This window comes from Schistocerca americana, chromosome 11 (assembly GCF_021461395.2).
Source record: "Schistocerca americana isolate TAMUIC-IGC-003095 chromosome 11, iqSchAmer2.1, whole genome shotgun sequence".
In the NCBI taxonomy this organism is placed as follows: domain Eukaryota; kingdom Metazoa; phylum Arthropoda; class Insecta; order Orthoptera; family Acrididae; genus Schistocerca; species Schistocerca americana.
The window spans coordinates 110,709,042-110,733,434 of record NC_060129.1 but is presented as its reverse complement, the minus strand read 5'-3'; the positions used below and the strand labels follow the sequence as shown (position 1 = coordinate 110,733,434).

General features: G+C 45.2%; 1 protein-coding gene across 1 annotated transcript in view; it reads right to left on the bottom strand.

Annotated features, from left to right (window-relative positions):
* Positions 1-24,393, bottom strand: part of LOC124554176 (alpha-mannosidase 2) — a 792,511-nt gene that overhangs the window by 395,381 nt on the left and 372,737 nt on the right. The window lies entirely within an intron of this gene.

Sequence of the window (24,393 nt, the reverse complement as noted above, 5' to 3'; positions counted from 1 at the left end):
TGACTTACTCAGCACCGTTTGTGAACATCAGCCTACGTTCCTCTACAGAATAATACGAGAATTGAGCACTCTGTTTCTGTTGTTTGTCGTGGCTAAGTGATTAGCGCGCGGGACTGTCATACGAAAGGCGACGGGTTCGTGCACGGATACGTGCAAAAAAAATTATTTTTTTTTTTCCTCTTCATATATGCAGAGGGTATTAGATTAGGAAATGAGACACTTAAAGTAGTAAAGGAGTTTTGCTATTTGGGGAGCAAAATATCTGATGATGGACGAAGTAGAGAGGATATAAAATGTAGACTGGCAATGGCAAGGAAAGGGTTTCTGAAGAAGAGAAATTTGTTAACATCGAGTATAGATTTAAGTGTCAGGAAGTTATTTCTGAAAGTATTTGTATGGAGTGTAGCCATGTATGGAAGTGAAACATGGACGGTAAATAGTTTGGACAAGAAGAGAATAGAAGCTTTTGAAATGTGGTGCTACAGAAGAATGCTGAAGATTAGATGGGTAGATCACATAACTAATGAGGAAGCATTGAATAGGATTGGGGAGAATAGAAGTTTGTGGCACAACTTGACCAGAAGAAGCGATCGGTTGGTAGGACATGTTCTGAGGCATCAAGGGATCACCAATTTAGTATTGGAGGCAACGTGGAGGGTAAAAATCATAGGGGGAGACCAAGAGATGAATACACTAAGCAGATTCAGAAGGATGTAGGTTGTAATAGGTACTGGGAGATGAAGAAGCTTGCACAGGATAGAGTAGCATGGAGAGCTGCATCAAACCAGTCTCAGGACTGAAGACCACAACAACAACAACATATGCAACATGTTCCGAGACAGTGTTATTCGTGTAAGTGAAGATTTTTCTGCAGTATTCGTTATTACTTAGATGTAACAGCACACTTCCTCAGTAATGATTTCTTGATTTCTGTGTGTTTACAAAACGAAATATGAAGTTGCTGTGAGTGAAACAACTGACAGTGACCTTTATATTTTTTTCTTGTCAGAAATAATTCACCATTTTTTCCGAATATGCAGCGATTTCCGACTATGCGGTTAGACAGGAATCCAAGAGCACATCTTAAGTTACTGGGAATGTAACAAGCAGCGGTCGTCTTCATAACCTTGCTTGTCACGACTATTTATGTGCAATCAGATCCTCAGTAACAGCAGACAGAGATGAAAGATCTCCGCCGTAATATTTTTAGACTGTAGCACCATATACGAAACATTTTCATTCATGAGATGTATGTTATCAACTTCGACGAACTGCAGGAGTTCTCGAAAATGCGTTTTTTCAATTTTGTTTTTAAGACCCAAATGGTTGGCGTATCATGTAGGGAAGTGGGCTACTTAATCATTCTGTTTATCTTGTTATTCTTTGAAACTCTCAGAATCAATTTTTCGGGTGTTTTTATAGATGTATTAGTACAATGTGGTACTACACACTATTCCTAACTCACTTTCCGAAACGTAAAATCCAAAACACGATACCAGTGTGAATGAGAATACGATGACATAATGCGGAATTTACGACAATCTGCAGAATACAGTCAAATACGCTATTGTTATTATACATGCATGGAAACATGCGGTCAGGGAAAATGTAAAGATTTCCATGCATTTCAGCTGAGAATGGTGGAAATGGATATACTGCGCCTGATACTGTTGAGGAGGAGGCAAGAGCGATGAAGGCGGGCACGTCAGCTCGATGGAATGCGGCGTCATTCGTTATGGCGACGTAGACGCAATTCTCGGTACTTGGAAGAATAGCGCGCCTGTCTCGTCTGCTAGCCGCTCTGTGGTCGTGGCAACGAGTTAATAAATAACGAGTAATAAATTATTAAACACTCGACGCGCTAATTTAACAAACTATTCGCCATCTCTTTGTTCGTATCGATCCTAATTTTTAAAGTAAGACAATGTATTAAACAAGAGCAGTTCCGTCGTGAGTTACGCGACAAGCCACACAAAAGCGAGCAGAACGACAGCCGCAGCTTCCAAGTAACCCAGTGGAGGCAGGCTGCCCGCCTCACCTGTCTCTGGTGTTCTCGCCGAGAGACTGCGCCGCACGCCGCCACACGCCTGGCCGCTCCGCCACAGCTGGGCCGCACAGACAGCCGGGGCGCGCGGCTGCCCCATTTCTCTCCCCCCCCCCCCCCCCCCCCCCACCGACAAACAACACGATGACGTCATGAGGCTGAGTTGCTAGCAACGAGTTAAAATTTCATAGAGTAGCTGAGATACTAGCTACAGCGCTCCTAGCGGCAACCAACGCTAACTCGGCCGCCATGTTCTCCTTAGTCAAAACATTAGGAAAGCGTCACTGTTGTTTGTGTTGGAAGTGTGTCAGATGTTGTGATATTACTGCAATATTTAACTTTTCTAGTTGACTTTTTTGTTACAAAATATGAAGTCAACATGCCTGCAGTGTGTTCAGCGTTCAACTGCACAAATCGCAGCGATAAAACAACAAATATTTCATATTATAAGTAAGTATATTAGTACCGAAATACGACACACGTTTTTTAATGTTTATTAAAGAGTCATTTGCATTGGAACTGTAATTATGCTTAAGACAAATGCAGGAAAGTAATTTATTTATCGTTGATTACAGATTTCCTTTAAAAGATAAGGAAATTACAAAAAGATGGGTTATAAATATGAAGCGAGAAAACTGGTTTCCTACTACAGTCAGTTACCTCTGTTCAGCTCATTTTGAAGAGAAATATATGTACCACACAAATGTCCAGAGGCGCCTTTTGTCAAAAGCAGGACCTACTATCTTTAACTTTCCACCACATTTACAAAAGCAAGAAAGTATTACGACCACAAACCAGAAAGCGATCTTTCGACAATTTCCAAGATAGTGCCATTACAGTGACATCATTAGCACAAAGTAAGTCAATAGTTTAATTTTACTCCGTGTTCTTATTACTTTGAATTACATACTTTCTATTATAATCTTATGGTGTAACTCTGTTACAAACTTATGATGTAACTACATTCTTTCAGTGCCTGTCGGACCCACATCTGTTTCTGCTGACCACAGTTACTGTCTACCAAGCCCTAAGAAGTTGAAAACACAATATAACAGTGTACAAGCAGAGAATGTGCGACTAAAGAAGCGGATAAAGCAAATGAAGCAACTTAGTGTACGACACAAAAGAAGAATAGTACAGTTACAGACTTTAGTTGCTGATTTGAGAAGAAGGCTATGTAGTTCAGTTTCTGATATGTTAAACAGTGAACATGTAGTTGGTTTGTTGAAGGAAGTATTGGAACTTCAGTGCAGTGCTAAAGTATGCCATTATTCTCAGCAAATAAGGAAATTTGCCCTGACGCTACACTTTTATTCTGCCAAGGCATACAGCTACTTACGAAAATTTGTGAAATTACCCCACCCAAGAACGCTTCGACTTTGTTATTGAATTACTATGCTTGTGTTAACTACTTGTAACACATATTTCAAATAAATTCTCGTTCACAGTGTACTGGTTTTTGAGGCTTTGACTGTTTACTTTGAAATAGCGACAAAAATATCGCATTTCTGTGCCCGTTACTGTTTCTAATAGTTAACCACAGCATGTTTAGAAGTTTCACCGTAATATTCTGGTGGTACCTGCTCTAATTGCATTAATTTATGGGCAACAAGTAACGTTATAGTGGATGGACAGATTTATTTCAGTTGTCTTGTAGTGTTATCTACATCGAAAAGTTTAGCCATATTTCGACAAAAACATCCCTTTTTGCTGTCAGTGTACACTGAAATCACTGCAGTCTATTGCTTGTTTTAGAAAAAATAAAGCTAGTATGGACTATTTCAAGTAAGTCAAACGCAGTTACAAGGGGGCGGGACACAGCAGACGAATGCCTTGACTAAAGAAAACATGGCGGCCAGAACTTCAATTTGCTTCAAACATGGCGGACCTATAGCCACTCTATGAAATTTTAACTCGTTGGTTCGTGGCGCTGTGCGCGCTGCAGTGCGCATGCGCGGCTCTGCGGCCGCTCGCTTTTGATTGGCTTGCGCGACGCGAACCGACAACAGCGCTTCGGCTCTCTAGACCAGAACAGTATCGCTACCGAAATGCATACTGAATAACGATGGAACTGTAATTCGAGGACTAGACCGTTCGGTGCTCTTGAGTGCCGAAACGATCGGCACAACGGCGGAAAGATACAGAATAGGCACCCAGTAGAGTGAGCCCCTCCTAGTAGGGCGGCAGTAGACAGTGGCATTCAATGGAGACTATTTTGAAAAATACAGTTTTGTTGCCAAAAGGGTGGTGTATAAAATGACGTATTGGAATCCAGAATAAAACCATCAGACATATGTTGCATTACTTGTTGTGTGGTTACCCTGAAACGCCAATCGCTTCTATAACGAAGCACTTCCGCACACTTTATGCCCATTTTCACGTGTGTTGCACCCTGGCTTCACTGGGTTGTTCCGCCTCCGCAGCGCAGAGGTGAACGTGTCTGGCTCCCACGCGGATGACCTGGGTTCGATTGCCGGTACTGTCACAGGTCTTTCCTTGCAGGGAGTACTGGGGTCTGGTCAAGAAAGCCGCGACGACCGGGAGAGCGGCGCACTGAACCCATGGCCCTCCACACCGCATCCGAATGACCGCCACTATAGTGCGCGTCATTTACGACAGCAGACGAGTTTAGGTTCGTTCTGCGCATCTGATGTCACATAAAACACAGTCAGCCAATGAACAGAGAACGACGTTGCCAGACCTCGAATACAGTGCAGGGCACGGACGAGTGGCTTCAGTTTTAGAAACGTTCAATCATAAAAACAGTAATAGAACAAAAGCAATGTCTTGATAGCAGACGTTCTTTTATAGAAAGTTTGGAAGAAGCGTTCTTCATGCCAATTGCTGCATATTCTATTAATTAATTAAACCAAACAAGCAATAAGCCTCCTAATTCAGGCGATAGCAAGGAAAGGTGTTTGTTTCATTCTCACAAACCGCTTTTTCGCAATAAAGAACAGCAGGAATTCTTTATTTCCTATTGTACTTCGACGAAACGTCAGTAATCCATAGTTATACCAACAGTGTTTGTCGGTATTTTGCGTGATATTTTAGAGTCCTCCAGAAGTTCTATAGCACGACGAGCTACGTTAGTGTAATGTTTAAGGTGTTTAGTTGCTCAGCGAAGGGACCAGAGTTCAAATCTTGTTCGGTGCTTAATATTTTCTTTATTTAAAAATAATATCAAAGTGTCTTATGTCATGAATTTTATTCGTTTGAATGTAATTTTTTGAAATTTCTAGTGCTTTGTCTCTTCATTATAATCATAATAAGTTTTCGGTTTTTCTAATTTTGTTCTCCAATATTTCTTTTCCCAGCAATTAAAAACAATGAAAAGGCACACATACAGTATTCAAGTTATCTGTTTTGATTGTATATCTTCTCTTCCGCACCCGCTGTTTTACTATTCATATTGAGATATATTCTTTTGCGACAGTATTAAAAGTATTATTTAGAGCAGAATTTCGGCTCGTACGTTGCCGAGCTACTTGACTGTCTGACGCAATTCTTTGCTTCGCTGCTTCGGCAACATCATATTCAATGTTTTCGTCGACTGATCTATGTTTTGGCAACTATTTCCTGTCCATTGTGACAAACACAAATTGTTTGCGCGGTATGCCTCACTGACAATATATTTTAGTTTCTATATTTTATTACATCCACAATTCAGTTTTATGTACTTCGCCAACTTTGTTTTAATCAGAACGTTTTAGAAATAAGCGAAATGACTCTGGTATAAATAAAAGTTTTATTACAGTCGCGAAAGACGGAACATTTCTCAATATTACATACGACACCTATCTCGTACTTAAATTAAATGAGATATTGTTAGGCAGTAAATTTTATATGAAATTTAGGTATCTTGTCCACATTTCATTCTCAACATTGTGCAACTAAAATCGACCATACGGAAAGTGTACGCTGTGGACTTTTACCTCTGCAAACTCTTCAAAATTTCGTGCACTGGTTTAGTACATTTAATGCTGCACAATAATTGCGTTGAACATCGAAACAAAATGAAGTCATTTATGGGGGGAAGGTGTCAGTCAAGATGTGTTAAAATCAAATTTTTGGGCCAAATAGTTTATGTGAAATCGATTGATAAGTGTGTAAAAGCAGTCGGAACACCGTGTGTCTGCACAGGCGAGCAGTGCAGTGATGACAAAATCGCGCACAGCACGGAATGCGGGGAGCACGTCTCTGTAGCAGCGAAAGGGTTAATGCGGCCGTGGTGGCTTTACTTAATAAACGCGCCCTCCCCCCTAAACTTAAGTTTGCGAACTATACTATACTATGACGCTGCTTCTCTTGGCGCGTGCGTTGTTTGCAACTGGCAACGCAGCAATCTCCCGCGTCTGGGCGGGCATGCGCGAGCCGACAAGATAAAAGAATTGAATTATAGCAGAGGATGACGCGGCGGTCGGTCGGTCCCGATTTTTTTTACTTCACTGTGCAGCAGACTTAATGACCACCAGTGTAGACGGTGAGCGCGGTCTGGCAGACGAGTGAGGTGCAGTTATCTGTCCAACAGAGTATTTCTTTGGGACGCCCTGCTGGCCTTTATACTTGCAGACGAGGCCCATTTTGGTGAGGAAGAGGAGGCGATAAACGGAACTGCGGTCACGGGAGGCGCGCGCCTTTATCTGCAGAATGATACGGCTGCGGGTCTGCGAAGTGGCGCAGCCGAATAGCCCGCGGCCGTTTGCAGTCGCGGCGGCCATTCAGAGCGGCCGGCCGTTGTGCACGAACGGACTTGCCCCAGTTAACTGCGCGCTAGCCCGGCCGGGGGATTCTGACGGCGTAATCCGACGCGGCGCTGAAGCTTCCGCCACAGTTTTCCCTGTTACGCATGCGCAGTGCGTCTCTTTCTGCCTATCTGCTTGCCTTGGGGAGTTGCGAGTTTCCAGAGGCGCTCTACAGCTGCTTCGGAGAGACAGTCGCTACGGGAGACGCCCACGTCCGTAATACGCCCAGGAATGGAAATCTACGTCTACATCTATATAACTACTCTGGGGTTATCACTCACGAGTTTTACAGAGGGTTTATAGAACCATTTTTCGGATTATTTCTCGGCCATTCCACTCCCGAATAGCATTTGGGAACACCGAAATCATTCCAAGCGCCGCGCGGGATTAGCCGAGCGGTCTCGGGTGCTGCAGTCATGGGCTGTGCGGCTGGTCCCGGCGGAGGTTCGAGTCCTCCCTCGGTTATGGGTGTGTGTGTTCGTCCTTAGCATAATTTACGTTAAGTAGTGTGTAAGCTTAGGGACTGATGACCTTAGCAGTTAAGTCCCATAACATTTCACACACATTTGAACATTCCAAGCGACCTCGGATTTGATTTATGACGGGGGAATGTTTCTGACATAAATCTGGTGAAAAGGTGCCATCGCAAAGAGAAATTTTAATGAATGAAACTCTCTCTCTCTCTCTCTCTCTCTCTCTCTCTCTCTCTCTCTCTCCCCTGATACCCGATAACCAAGAATTTCGGCGCAGCATGAGGTTGAAATGTGATGTCGAAACGTCAAAGTATGATTAGCATCTCGAAGAACCACGAACCTCTTGCTGAAAGGGAACGTAGAAAGAAAGAAATGCTAAAATAAATTTAAATCGAGACAGCATTAGAAGGACGGTATTAACGCGATATTGCCGGAACAACGTCACTCCAATATTCAAGAAAGGTAGTAGCAGTAACCCACAAAATTACACGCCCATATCATTAATGTCGATATGCAGAACGATTCTGGAACGATTGTTCGCCTGCCTCGGTTACTTCCCTTCAAGTGGACTCTCCCAACATTCCACTGTTTCGTTTACCTAAAAAAAGGGTTAAAATGGCTTTGAGCACTATGGGACTTAACTTCTGAGGTCATCAGACCCCTAGAACGTAGAACTACTTAAACCTAACTAACCTAAGGACATCACACACATCCATGGCCGAGGCAGGATTCGAACGTGCGACTGTAGCGGTCGCGCGGTTCCAGACTGAAGCGCCTAGAACCGCTCGGCCACACGGGCCAGCAGGACGTCCACACTGACACGACATGTGACACGAAATGTTCTGGAGAATTGATAAGCATTTCAGTCACCTCGTATGAGCATGTGCCATTTTGCCTAATAGGCACATAGTCCGCCACGGGCCCAGACAACTTCTTCCGTGCGTCGTGGCAACGACGCGTATAAGGCGGGAATAGCGTATAGTGGTACAGAGATCCATGTTGTATTCGTGCTGTGCTCCAAAATTCATCTGTGGTGGTCGGCATTGGATCACAGTACTGTACCCGTCGAATCACCATGTTGTTGTTGTCGTCTTCAGTCCTGAGACTGGTTTGATGCCGCTCTCCACGCTACTCTATCCTGTGCAAGCTTCTTCATCTCCCAGCACCTACTGCAACCTACATCCTTCTGAATTTGCTTAGTGTATTCATCTCTTGGTCTCCCTCTACGATTTTTACCCTCCACGGTGCCCTCCAATGCTAAATTTGTGATCCCTTGATGCCTCAAAACGTGTCCTACCAACCGATCCCTTCTTCTAGTCAAGTTGTGCCACAAACTTCCCTTCTCCCCAATCCTATTCAATACCTCCTCATTAGTTACGTGATCTACCCACCTTACCTTCAGCATTCTTCTGTAGCACCACATTTCGAAAGCTTCTATTCTCTTCTTGTCCAAACTATTTATTGTCCATGTTTCACTTCCATACATGGCTACACTCCATACAAATACTTTCAGAAACGACTTCCTGACACTTAAATCTATACTCGATGTTAACAAATTTCTCTTCTTCAGAAACGATTTCCTTGCCATTGCCAGTCTACATTTTATATCCTCTCTACTTTGACCATCATCAGTTATTTTGCTCCCCAAATAGTAAAACTCCTTTACTACTTTAAGTGTCTCATTTCCTAATCTAATTCCCTCAGCATCACCCGATTTAATTTGACTACATTCCATTATCCTCGTTTTTCTTTTGTTGAGGTTCATCTTATATCCTCCTTCCAAGACACTGTCCATTCCGTTCAACTGCTCTTCCAAGTCCTTTGCTGTCTCTGACAGAATTACAATGTCATCGGCGAACCTCAAAGTTTTTACTTCTTCTCCATGAATTTTAATACTTACTCCGAATTTTTCTTTTGTTTCCTTTACTGCTTGCTCAATATACAGATTGAATAACATCGGGGAGAGGCTACAACCCTGTCTCACTCCTTTCCCAACCACTGCTTCCCTTTCATGCCCCTCGACTCTTATAACTGCCATCTGGTTTCTGTACAAATTGTAAATAGCCTTTCGCTCCCTGTATTTTACCCTTGCCACCTTACCGCACACATTTTCGACCGGCCACAAGTCCGGTCATGTGGCGGGCCAGGGCAAAACGCTGACATCCTGCGACACCAAGGAGGCAAGCAGCATATGGTCGTGCATTGTCTTGCTGAAAAATGGCGTGTGGCGTGTTGGGCAGAAAGGGTACGGCTACGGGTTGCAGGATGTCATTCACTTAATTAACACTGGCCACAGTGCCCTGGACACACACCAACTGTGGTTTGTGGTTGTACCCAATAGCACCCAACACCATAAGGCTTCGAGTTGTCGCTCTATGTCTTGTGCGAATGCAGCATTGTGATGCCGGTCCCTCTGTCTGTGGCGAGCCGAAATGCGGCCACCAGTTCCAGACAAACACTACCTGGATTCGTCCGAAAACACTATCTGATGCCATTCCTGTCCCGTGTAACGTCGTTCCATACATCACTGCCGTCTAGCATGTTTATACACATTCGTCAGAGGTAGGCAGTGGACGACGCGCAAGTGTAACCCGTGACGTAACGAACGGCGACGGAGTGTCACCCCTGATAATGTACCATGTGTTCCACTGTTGCGCCAGAGTGGAGTAGGACACAGATCTGTCCTGCATTGCCATTCAGATGAGGTGTGCATCGTCTCGGCGGGTGGTCTGGGTGGTGCGACCTGACTATAGAGATGGGCAAACTCGTTCATGATTGGGAACCAGTTCACTGGTGATCGCCCTTATTTGGGATCCGTTCATTTTTACTCGTTCACCGTTCATTTGTACTTGGTACACGGTTCTTACGCAAAACTGAAAATTAGTAGCATAGGTGACTGAAGAATGGAAGGCGCCGAGAGAGGGCACTTGCCTCCCTCCCCTGGAGTACAGACTTTTTAGTCGTAATAGAAATCTCACACACTTGTAATTTCGTGAGTCTGCAAAACATCTCGTTTAGCCAACTGTAGCATTACGTGGCTGATCACAGCGAAATGATGTAAGGTGGCGCACGAAAAAAATGGTTCAAATGGCTCTGAGCACTATGGGACTTAACTTCTAAGGTCATTAGTCCCCTAGAACTTAGAACTACTTAAACCTAACTAAGGACATCACACACATCCATGCCCGAGACAGGATTCGAACCTGCGACCGTAGCAGTCGCGCGGTTCCAGACTGTAGCGCCTAGAACCGCTCGGCCACCCCGGCCGGCGCGCACGATAAATCGGACCGAGTACAGACTGCTCGCCAATTATGCACGATTTGTTAACCGCTACGAGCAGAATTGATAAAAATAGTCAGTGAAGAAATAACAAGTAAGATAATGCAAGCAACAACTGCGAAACAACAGATGACGATTGGTGGGCGACAATGAGCAGTCTAGTACGAGGTGCATTCAAGTTCTAAGGCCTCCGATTTTTTTTCTAATTAACTACTCACCCGAAATCGATGAAACTGGCGTTACTTCTCGACGTAATCGCCCTGCAGACGTACACATTTTTCACAACGCTGACGCCACGATTCCATGGCAGCGGCGAAGGCTTCTTTGGGAGTCTGTTTTGACCACTCGAAAATCGCGGAGGCAATAGCAGCACGGCTGGTGAATGTGCGGCCACGGAGAATGTCTTTCATTGTTGGAAAAAGCCAAAAGTCACTAGGAGCCAGGTCAGGTGAGTAGGGAGCACGAGGAATCACTTCAAAGTTGTTATCACGAAGAAACTGTTGCGTAACGTTAGCTCGATGTGCGGGTGTGTTGTCTCGGTGAAACAGCACACGCGCAGCCCTTCCCGGACGTTTTTGTTGCAGTGCAGGAAGGAATTTGCTCTTCAAAAGATTTTCGTAGGATGCACCTGTTACTGTAGTGCCCTTTGGAACGCAATGGGTAAGGATTACGCCCGCGCTGTCCCAGAACATGGACACCATCATTTCTTCAGCACTGGCGGTTACCCAAAATTTTTTTGGTGGCGGTGAATCTGTGTGCTTCCATTGAGCTGACTGGCGCTTTGTTTCTGGATTGAAAAATTGCATCCACGTCTCATCCATTGTCACAACCGACGAAAAGAAAGTCCCATTCGTGCTGTCGTTGCGCGTCAACATTGCTCGGCAACATGCCACACGGGCAGCCGTGTGGTCGTCCGTCAGCATTCGTGGCACCCACCTGGATCACACTTTTCGCTTTTTCAGGTCGTCGTGCAGGATTGTGTGCACAGAACCCACAGAAATGCCAACTCTGGAGGCGATCTATTCCACAGTCATTCGGCGATCCCCCAAAACAATTCTCTCCACTTTCTCGATCGTGTCGTCAGACTGGCTTGTGCGAGCCCGAGGTTGTTTCGGTTTGTTGTCACACAATGTTCTGCCTTCATTAAACTGTCGCACCCACAAACGCACTTTTGACACATCCATAACTCCATCACCACATGTCTCCTTCAACTGTCGATGAATTTCAATTGGTTTCACAACACGCAAATTCAGAAAACGAATGATTGCACGCAGTTCAAGTAAGGAAAACGTCGCCATTTGAAGTATTTAAAACAGTTCTCATTCTCGCCGCTGGCAATAAAATTCCATCTGCCGTACGGTGCTGCCATCTCTGGGACGTATTGACAATGAACGCGGCCTCATTTTAAAACAATGCGCATTTTCTATCTCTTTCCAGTCTGGAGGAAAAAAATCGGAGGCCTTAGAACTTGAATGCAACTCGTATTCGGGGCCGATTTTTCGTGCGCCACCCTGTACCACTGAAATGATATTGTAGGAGTTATTGTATTCTCTTTAGAAATTGTGACACCAGACACTCGATTACGAAGTGCGGGCTTCATTCGGTTGTTAAGTCGTTCTGCCTTCCATAACAATGAACAAGCCCTTTTGCCTTGGATCAAAAAAAGACGGAAAATGGCCAGTCGTGTGTGCCGTGCCGACGTCCTTTGCATGGGTAATAACAAAAAAGTCTTGCGTTTTTACAAGTATTTCCTCTGCTGTTTATCGAAATAGTGAAGTAAGCTGATACGCCGTGTTTGTTACCTGAAAAGATGTATGGATTCCATACAACGTAATTTATATGTAAGTTACGTAATTATAAAATAGATTTTAGTTACCGGTTGTGGACGCTCAATAGAATACGAAAAGAACCAGAAGTTCAGAGTTCAAAAAAGGTTTGAAACAGATCTAGAATAGGCACGCGAAGCGAACGAAACGAACACCTACAACTCGATCTGATATAAGTAGAAAGCCGCGACCGAAGTGAACTATGAAAGACCGTTCCTTACAACGGAACCTCCCCATCGCACCCCCCTCAGATTTAGTTATAAGTTGGCACAGTGGATAGGCGTTGAAAATCTAAACACGGATCAATCGAGATAAACGGGAAGAAGTTGTGTGGAACTATGAAAAAAATTAGTAAAATATACAAACTGAGTAGTCCATCCGAAGATAGGCAACATCAAGGAGAATAGGAGTGCAGGAGCGTCGTTGTCCCGTGGTTAGCGAGATCAACTACAAAACGAGAGGTCTTAGCTTCAAGTCTTCCCTCCAGTGAAAAGTTTAATTTTTTATTTTCAGTGTATGTGACAAACTCTTATGTTTTCATCACTTTTTTGGGAGTGATTATCACATCCACAAGAAAACTTAAAGCGGGCAAGGTAGAAGAATCTTTTTACCCATTCGCCAAGTGTACAAGTTGGGTGGGTCGACAACATATTCCTGTCATGTGACGCACATGCCGTCACCAGTGTCGTATAGAATATATCAGACATGTTTCCCTGTGGAGGAATCGGTTGACCTATGACCTTGCGCTCAAATGTTTTCGGTTCCCATTGGAGAGGCACGTCCTTTCGTCTACTAATCGCACGGTTTTGCGGTGCGGTCGCAAAACACAGACACTGAACTTATTACAGTGAACAGAGACGTCAATGAACGGATGGACAGATCATAACTTTGCGAAAATAAAGAAGGTAAAATTTTCAGTCGAGAGAGGACTTGAACCAAGGACCTCCCGTTCCGCAGCTGCTCACGCTAAGCACGGGACCACGGCGCTCCTGAGCTCACTCTATCCTTGACGTTGCCTATCTTGCGCATGGACTACTCAGTTTGTGTATTTTACTAATTTTTTTCATAGTTCCACACAACTTCTTCCTGTTTTCTCGATTGATCGGTGTTCAGATTTTCAAGGCCTATCCACTGTGCCAACTTATAACTAAATCTGAGGGGGGTGCGATGGGGAGGTTGCCTTGTTATAATTCGTTCCTCGCTCGCTCCGTTCATCTTGGTGAACCGTTCCTTTGGACCCGTTAGTTCGCGAACGACCCATCTGTAGAGTTGACCCATCTTGTCGTGTTCTACGGTCTTCCGTGAACCATTCTGCACACACCCGTTGCACTGCCGAAACACTTCGTACCACACGAGCAGCAATTTACAGGATGGATACCAGTGACGCGCCCTCTTTCAAACTCACTGATTCGACGGTACGGTTCGTGCATACGTCTAAGAGGCATCGTTCATTTCTGCACAAGACACACTCATCCATTACCTTCCTTCTATAGCCACAACGAGAGCCGCTGGTACATTTTGCCGGTAGGTGGTGCTGCGCAGCGATATAGCTGTTGACCTTGAACCCCAGGTCCGACATGGTTCAAATGCTAATCATACCTGCAGAATATACAGGGTGTTTAAAAATGACTGGTATATTTGAAACGGCAATAAAAACTAAACGAGCAGCGATAGAAATACACCGTTTGTTGCAATATGTGTGGGACAACAGTACATTTTCAGGCTGACAAACTTTCGAAATTACAGTAGTTACAATTTTCAACAACAGATGGCGCTGCAAGTGATGTGAAAGATATAGAAGACAACGCAGTCTGTGGGTGCGCCATTCTGTACGTCGTCTTTCTGCTGTAACCGTGTGCTGTTCACAACGTGCAAGTGTGCTGTAGACAACATGGTTTATTCCTTAGAACAGAGGATTTTTCTGGTGTTGGAATTCCACCGCCTAGAACACAGTGTTGTTGCAACAAGACGAAGTTTTCAATGGAGGTTTAATGTAACCAAAGGACCGAAAAGCGATACAATAAAGGATCTGTTTGAAAAATTTCAACGGACTGGGAACGTGACGGATGAACGTGCCGGAAAGGTAGGGCGACCGCGTACGGCAACCACAGAGGGCAACGCGCAGCTAGTGCAGCAGGTGATCCGACAGCGGCCTCGGGTTTCCGTTCGCCGTGTTGCAGCTGCGGTCCAAATGACGCCAACGACCACGTATCGCCGCATGCGCCAGAGTTTACACCTCTATCCGTACAAAATTCAAACGCGGCAACCCCTCAGCGCCGCTACCATTGCTGCACGAGAGACATTCGCTAACGATATAGTGCACAGGATTGATGACGACGATATGCACGTGGGCAGCATTTGGTTTACTGACGAAGCTTATTTTTACCTGGACGGCTTCGTCAATAAACAGAACTGGCGCATATGGGGAACCGAAAAGCCCCATGTTGCAGTCCCATCGTCCCTGCATCCTCAAAAAGTACTGGTCTGTGCCGCCATTTCTTCCAAAGGAATCATTGGCCCATTTTTCAGATCCGAAACGATTACTGCATCACGCTATGTGGACATTCTTCGTGAATTTGTGGCGGTACAAACTGCCTTAGACGACACTGCGAACACCTCGTGGTTTATGCAAGATGGTGCCCGGCCACATCGCACGGTCGACGTCTTTAATTTCCTGAATGAATATTTCGATGATCGTGTGATTGCTTTGGGCTATCCGAAACATACAGGAGGCGGCGTGGATTGGCCTCCCTATTCGCCAGACATGAACCCCTGTGACTTCTTTCTGTGGGGACACTTGAAAGAGCAGGTGTACCGCCAGAATCCAGAAACAATTGAACAGCTGAAGCAGTACATCTCATCTGCATGTGAAGCCATTCCGCCAGACATGTTGTCAAAGGTTTCGGGTTATTTCATTCAGAGACTACGCCATATTATTGCTACGCATGGTGGATATGTGGAAAATATCGTACTATAGAGTTTCCCAGACCGCAGCGCCATCTGTTGTTGAAAATTGTAACTACTGTAATTTCGAAAGTTTGTCTGCCTGAAAATGCACTGTTGTCCCAAGCATATTGCAACAAACGGTGTATTTCTATCGCTGCTCGTTTAGTTTTTATTGCCGTTTCAAATATACCGGTCATTTTTGAAACACCCTGTAGTTGTGTACATGTCCTGTGAATATGAGTGCCCTGCCGCAAGAGGGTACCCACGCGGTTGGGGGCGCCTTGCCACGGTTCGCGCCATTGGGCATGTGCGTGTGTTGTCGTTAGTGCAAGTCAGCTAAAGTTAGCTTAAGTAGTGTGTAAGCCTAGGGACCGATGACCTCAGCAGTTTGGTCCCATAGGAACTTACCACAAACAAAAATAACAAATATATGAATGCCCTATGTCTAGTCGTTCGTTCAATGCGCTCTGTTTTTTGTGAACATGATTGCATTTCTATAGATGACAGCATGAAAGTGGTTCAAGACAGCATTAAGGTTGTTCACTTAACCCTCAGCCAGACACTTTATTGTGAATAGCAGAATAATCACGTAGATATACACTACTGGCCATTAAAATTGCTACACCAAGAAGACATGCAGATGATAAACGGGTATTCATTGGATAAATATATTATACTAGAACTGACATGTGATTACATTTTCACGCTGTTTTGGTGCATAGATCCTGAGAAATCAGTACCCAGAACAACCACCTCTGGCCGTAATAACGGCCTTGATACGCCTGGGCATTGAGTCAAACAGAGCTCGGATGGCGTGTACAGGTACAGCTGCCCATGCAGCTTCAACACGATACCACAGTTCATCAAGAGTAGTGACTGGCGTATTGTGACGAGCCAGTTGCTCGGCCACCATTGACCAGACGTTTTCAGTTGGTGAGAGATCTGGAGAATGTGCTGGCCAGGGCAGCAGTCGAACATTTTCTGTATCCAGAAAGGCCCGTACAGGACCTGCAACATGCGGTCGTGCATTATCCTGCTGAAATGTAGTGTTTCGCAGGGATCGAATGAAGGCTAGAGCCACGGGTCGTAACACATCTTAAATGTAACGTCCACTGTTCAAAGTGCCGTCAATGCGAACAAGAGGTGACCGAGACGTGTAACCAGTGGCACCCCATACAATCACGCCGGGTGATACCCCAGTATGGGATGACGAACACACGCTGCCAATGTGCGTTCACCGCGATGACGCCAAACACGGATGCGACCATCAGTATGATGTAAACAGAATCTGGATTCATCCGAAAAAATGACGTTTTGCCATTCGTGGACCCTGGTTCTTCGTTGAGTACACCATCCCAAGCGCTCCTGTCTCTGATAGAGCGTCAAGGGTAATCGCAGCCATGGTCTCCGAGCTGATAGTCCGTGCTGCTGCAAACGTCGTCCTTGGCCGGCCGGGTGACCGAGCGGTTCTAGCCGCTACAGTGTGGAACCGCGCGACCGATACGGTCGCAGGTTAGAATCCTGCATCGGGCATGGATGTGTGTGATGTCCTTAGGTTAGTTAGGTTTAAGTAGTTCTACGTTCTAGGGCACTCATGACCTCAGAAGTTAAGTCCTATAGTGCTCAGAGCCATTTGAACCATTTGAGCCAAACGTCGTCGAACTGTTCGTGCAGATGGTTGTTCTCATGCAAGCGTTCCCATGTGTTGACTCAGGGATCGAGACGTGGCTGCATGATCCCTTACAGCCATGTGGATAAGATGCCTGTCATCTCTACTGCTAGTGATACGAGGCCGTTGGGATCCAGCACGGCGTTCCGTATTACCCTCCTGAACCCACCGATTCCATATTCTGCTAACAGTCATTCGATCTCGACTAACGCGAGCAGCAATGTCGGGATAGGATAAACCACAATCGCGATAGGCTACAATCCAACCTTTATCAAAGTCGGAAACGTGATGGTACGCATTTCTCCTCCTTACACGAGGCATCCCAACAACGTTTGACCAGGCAACGCCGGTCAACTGCTGTTTGTGTTTGAGAAATTGGTTGGAAACTTTGCTCACCGACGCCAACCTTGTGTGAATGCTCTGAAAAAGTTAATCATTTGCATATCACGGCATCTTCTTGCTGTCGGTTAAATTTCGCGTCTGTAGCACGTCATCTTCGTGGTGTAGCAGTTTTAATGGCCAGTAGTGTAGATGTAGATGTTGATGATTATCCGTGCTACTGGGCGACCTTGAGCGACTAAAGAAAAAGGAAGAACAATAAATTCTGCAGAAGAAAAACTACCCCTTGTCTGTGAAGAACTGACAGCAACAGTTCATAGTTTCTCCGGTATGAGTTATTTTTTACGGAGTGGTGGGCCTTTCTCAGAAATGCGATAAACAAATCGCCGCCACTGGCAGCTGGGTCAGCCCCACGGTATTTCGCCAGGGCCCTGGATGGGGCGCTGCCAACTTTCGGCGACGAGTTATCGGCTGGCTTCACGAAACGCTTCGCCAGCCAGCTTTCGCCACGGGTCGCGTTCGTGAATCTAGCGCGCTGCACAGATATGTTTATCACGCTTGACGTCCGCTAAAAGCGCAGTAACGGCCAGAGGTCACGCGAACTCGATGGGTGAGAGGGGGGAGGGGGGAGGGCGAGGGGGGGAAGAAGATGAGGAGCAGCGAACGCCGCAGCAGGCGGGGTGATTTAACGGCGTGCAAAGTGTGTGGCAACAGGGCGCCCTTGCACGGAGCCCTGGCTCGCTAACCGCCGCAATGAAATACACCGAATAAACAGCAGTCCCATAGATGGAGCGTGCCGGCCGCGGTGGTCTCGCAGTTCTAGGCGCGCAGTCCGGAGCCGCGCGACTGCTATGGTCGCAGGTTCGAATCCTGCCTTGGGCATGGGATGTGTGTGATGTCCTTAGGTTAGTTAGGTTTAAGTAGTTCTAAGTTCTAGGGGACTGATGACCACAGCTGTTAAGTCCCATAGTGCTCAGAGCAATTTGAACCATTCTTGATGGAGCGTGCGAAAACAAATCTATAACCTACTGCTCGAAGAGGGAGACCAAGAGATGAATACACTAAGCAGATTCAGAAGGATGTAGGTTGCAGTAGGTACTGGTAGATGAAAAAGCTTGCACAGGATAGAGTAGCATGGAGAGCTGCATCAAACCAGTCTCTGGACTGAAGACCACAACAACAACAACTGCTCGAAATGTATTAATTACAATTATCACGTCTTACCCAGATACACATGAATCCTCTTCACTTCAGACCTAGGTGCCTGGCATGTCCCTACTGTTCCAACACGGAGAACGCGCTTGCAAAACAGACACTTAAATGTTCCCATGCGAGCTCTTCTTTCTCTTACACTACTGGCCATTAGAATTGCTACACAAAGAAGATCACGTGCTACAGGCGCCAAATTTAACCGACAGGAAGAAGATGTGATATGCAAATGATTAGCTTTTCAGAGCATTCACAGAACGTTGGCGCCGGTGGCGACACCTACAACGTGCTGGCATGAGGAAAGTTTCCACCCGATTTCTCATACACAAAAAGAAGTTGACTGCCGTTGCCTGGTGAAACGTCGTTGTGATGCCTCGCGTAAGGAGGAGAAATGCGTACCATCACGTTTCCAACTTCGATAAAGGTCGGATTGTAGCCTATGGCGACTGTGGTTTATCGTATCGCGACATTGCTGCTCGCGTTGGTCGAGATCCAATGACTGTTAGCAGAATATGGAATCGGTGGGTTCAGGAGGGTAATACGGAACGCCGTGCTGGATCCCAACGGCCTCGTATCACTAGCAGTAGAGATGACAGGCATCTTATCCACATGGCTGTAACGGATCGTGCAGCCACGTCTCGATCCCTGAGTCAACAAATGGGGACGTTTGCAAGACTACCACCATTTGCACGAACAGATCGACGACGTTTGCAGCAGCACGGACTATCAGCGCGGAGATCGTGGCTGCGGTTACCCTTGACGCTGCATCACAGACAGGAACGCCTGCGATGGTCTACTCGACGACGAACCTGGCTGCACGAATGGCAAAACGTCATTTTTTCGGATGAATCCAGGTTCTGTTTACAGCATCATGATGGTCGCATCCGTGTTTGGCGACATCGCGGTGAACCCACATTGGAAGCGTGTATTCGTCATCGCCATACTGGCGTATCACCTGGCGTGATGGTATGGGGTGCCATTGGTTACACGTCCCGGTCACCTCTTGTTCGCATTGACGGCACTTTGAACAGTGGACGTTACATCTCAGATGTGTTACGACCTGTGGCTCTACCCTTCATTTGATCCCTGCGAAACCCTACATTTCAGCAGGATAATGTACGACCGCATGGTGTAGGTCCTGCATGGGCCTTTCTGGATACAAAAAATGTTCGACTGCTGCCCTGGCCAGCACATTCTCCAGATCTCTCACCAACTGAAAACGTCTGGTCAATGGTGGCCGAGCAACTGGCTCGTCACAATACGCCAGTCACTACTCTTGATGAACTGTGGTATTGTGTTGAAGCTGCATGGGCAGCTGTACCTGTACACACGATCTGAGCTCTGTTTGACTCAATGCCCAGGCGTATCAAGGCTGTTATTAAGGCCAGAGGTGGTTGTTCTGGGTACTGATTTCTCAGGATGTATGCCCGCAAATTCCTTGAAAATGTAATCACATGTCAGTTCTAGTATAATATATTTGTCCAATGAATACCCGTTTATCATCTGCATTTCATCTTGGTGTAGCAATTTTAATGGCCAGTGCCAGCTGGTGTGGGCATGCGGTTCTAGGCACTTCAGTCTGGAACCGTGTGACCGGTATGGTCGCAGGTTCGAATCCTGCCTTGGGCATGGATGTTTGTGTGTCCTTAGGTTAGTTAGGTTTAAGTAGTTACTAAGTTCTAGGGGACTGATGACCTCAGATGTTAAGTCCCATAGTGCTCAGAGCGATTTGAACCATTTAATGGCCAGTAGTGTATACGCAGGCTGCTTCCAATCTCTGTCACATGCTTGAAATTTTTACAGGGAGGACTTCGTAGATAAAGTTTTGGTATGGAAACCATGTCTCGAAATGAACCGTTTGGATGTTAAATACGTCTGTAGGTCGGATCTCTTTGGCCATCTCCCACTTCACAGAACGCACCCAAACACAGATGCGGTCCTGTCGTCAGTCCCTGCCGTAATAATTACGACGTCAAATGACACACAAGTATCGTTCGACTACAGTGGCTGTGAGGAACTGTTACGTTCAGAGCTAGGAGGATTACCTGCAGTGCTCCGCGGGTGTGCCGTACTCTTAGCTTTGGAGAGTGCACCCTTCGTCGTGTAGTAGAGAACCCAGTGATGAGTGGTTGAAACACTGCAGGAAGTGACCGCGCAGAATAACGTAGCCGGTAGATGTGCACTCGGCAGGGAACTGAGTGGCAGTGGTGGGGGTTGCAGGCAGGCGCTGTAGGGGGAATGCCGAGCGCCGGAGGGGAAGCGCCATTCTGAACTGATGCCCGGGCTCACATGATTCGTAAATATGAAGCACGAACCCTCCAAGCCCTCACTTCCACAGTGGCCATTCAAAAAAGATCTACTGTCTCATCTCGTTCATTCTGTTAACCTTTTGTAACTTTCACAGCAGCATAACGAGTGGCGAATTTTGAGTAAAGCCTAGCCGCTTCTCTTGTTTCCGTGTCAAAAATTACTTCTTTTGCCAACACTAAGTGGAGTCTACCCTCTCTCCCCTCACTAACGTGTTGCACAGACGCAGTTGTGAAACAATGCTCAAACAGTGGTTTATTAATGAAAGTCTCTTCGGGTTTGCTGCCGGATCCTAAAATCACCTTGACTCGATATTTTGGAAGGCAGAAACCGTGATGGGCGGCGCATGCGCCGTGTACTGAACGGTGGCCTATATAGGACGTCGATTTGCAACCTGGTGTCAGTTCTCAGCGGGACTCATCAGCAGAAGCAGCATTTTCCTGAAGATGGCGACCAGTTGGATCGCCGAAATATCGAGTCAAGTTGATTTTAGGATCCGGCAGCAAACCCGAAGAGACTTTCATGACTTATTACGCCGGGAAAGCCTAGATAATCACAGTGGTTTGTTAAGTGAGGAAAATTAAGGTCAGCATCTTACGGAAAAGCTCATCCTCAGTATAAATGACTGTGTAATGTCTTCACTTATGTTGTTGAGGCACCTTGCCACAGTTAGCGCGGTTCCCCCTGTAGGAGGTTAAAATCCTACCTCAGCATGGGTGTCTGTGTTGTCCTTACATAAGTTAGTTTGTGTGTAATTCTAGGACCGATGACCTCAGCAGTTTGGACCCATACTCAGTTTAAGAATGTAAGTAAATAAAATGTATGTATTCCTTTTCTCCAAAATTGTAAATCTCCTGAAGTTCTCCACCAGCTGTTTTGAAATTTTTAAACAACACTGCATTCGAATACGGACGTGTTTTTATACACCTACTGGAGAATGTTTCTTAAATCATATATCCATATCCGTACTAATGTCACAAATGCGAAAGTAACTCTTGTCTGTTAGCTTTCGCCAGTAAACCCCTGAATCGAGTTTGATATTTTGGAAATTTGTGGTAAGGTTCTATGGGTCCCCAGATTTACACACTACTTAATCTAACTTACGCTAAGGACAACACACACATACTCAGGCCCGAGGGAGGACTCCAACCTCCGACGGGGGGAGCCGCGCGAACCGTGGCAAGATGTCTCAGACCGCTTGGTTACCCCGCACGGCCCGATTTTGATGAAATTTGGTACGGAGATAACTTGAACGCTCAGGAAGAACATAAGCTACATTAGAAATTGTGTAATATAAGATATTTACTGATTTGAAGAATATTACGCGTAAAAGGGAACAATAATTACTGTTTGCAAAAATGTATTTGCTCTTTGACTTTAAAACTCGATCATGTTTGTGAAAATGCTTTCATTCTTTCGTATCTTCTACATAATACGATTCAACGCAATGAATGCAATGTTTGTAGAATCCTCAACGTGTTTAATCCATGCTAATCCATACATCCATACCAATATTATAAATTGGAAAGTGACTGTTGCGCTGCCACGATTGAATCACTGAACCAGTATTGAAGAAATTTGGCGTGTAATGGCTTGAACACTCATGAAGAACATAGACTACTTCACAAAGTGTGTAGTATGAGATATTCATTGCTCTGAAAAATATTACGCAAATTAAGCAAAAATATTTAGTGTTTGAAAAATCTGCTTACTCTTTCACCTTTGTACTTTATCGTAATTATGAAAATGCTTTTACTGGTTGATATGTTCCACGAAATATGATTCAGCGTAATCAATACAATGCTTATTCAATTCTCAAAGTTTTAATCCATACTTCCGTACTAATACCAACACTAATATCGATAATAATATTAATTAAATGCGGAAGTGGCTCTGTCTGTTACATTTTCATAATTCTACAGTTGAACAGATTCCAATGGGTTTTGGCACGTGTACAAGCTGAATCTTGAGGAAGACCACGGGTTACTTTAGAAAGTTGTATCTTTTTCAGTATTATTAACATTTTTAATTATGGCAAACGTGAGTAGGGTGCAGATGACGCTGGTGCGATGGTCGGCGCCTCTTAGCAGTTCCGAGCATGAGCGGCAGTTACTCTGAGTCAAGGAGAAGACATGTACGCCATTTTCAGATCGCTGCTGCCGACGTGTGCTTTGTAGTGCTTCTTTATAATGTCAGCCGTACTTGCAAATGCCGCCGCGTGTCAAATCAGATCTGTGTTAGGTTTTCATAATGCAAAGGAAGTTAAACCAAAGGAAATTCATCGGCAAATCTACGAGGTTTACGGACAAAATGCTGTGAGTGACTCAATGGTTAGAAGATGGGCCAGACTGTTCAATACTGACGAACTGGTTCACACAATTGAACAGAAGATTAAGCACAACTGTAAGTTTACACTTACAAGGGGAGGCCGCCAATTGTGAAATTCAGATTCGATTCATACTGCGCATGATAAAAGCTCATGGCCAGAGGTGTAATGCGGCAAAGCACCAAGATGCACTTCTCAGCCGTTGTCGAGAAAATCGACAGTTAAGATAAACCGTTGCGGTGAAATACTCTCAACGATTAATAGTTATCGACAGCGTCGTGGCGCAGCGGTAAGCGCTCGGGTTCGTAATCCGAAGGTCGCCAGATCGAATCTCGCGCCATGCAATTTTTTTTTTCGTATTTGTTTTTTGTTATTCAAATGTGTCTTTACACACACACACACACACACACACACACACGCACACACACACACACACACACACACACACACACACACACATATATATATATATATATATATATATATATATATATATATATAAAATTCCCGGCAATCAGTTGCAACAATTATGCATATAATAAGTTGTTGAAGGTCGTTTGTCGTGGAAAAACTGGCGACTTCGAACATCATTATGTTTTCCGCAAACAAAGTTGTATTTCACAAATGTTATTAATTGTCTTCATAATGTTAACCACGTATAGTTAACGGAAGACGTAGAAACGATATTCCGAAACGAATACGTATAGCGTAAGTCAAACGTTCGAATTAGAATACAGACCCCAAGAACACAAATTTGCTGTGGCAGGTATGAAATATATGCTCCGTTACTCGCTCGTTACACTTGAAGGACAGATGTTGAATGGGCCGAAACGAGCCGCCGCATAAAAGCGTAGTTGCCTGCTAACTTCGAAAGAAGGTAGATGCGGTCCCTAGCGCAACTTATAACCGTCGAAAATCAGTGCGGACGTGAGAGCTTTGGTATACCCAGTTAAACAAACGGAAAAATGGAGGCGGTACAATTGGAGAGCGATCCGCCTTCACCAAAATGCATAAGCAATTCATTAATAGTTTATATATATATATATATATATATATATTTGAATTACAAAAACCTAATAATAATAAACAAATTTTGCATGGCGCGAGATTCGATCCGGCGACCTTCGGATTGCGAACCCGAGCGCTTACCGCTGCGCCACGACGCTGTAGAAAATTGTTAATCGTAGAGAGTATTTCACCGCAACGGTTTATTTTAGCTGTCGATTTTCT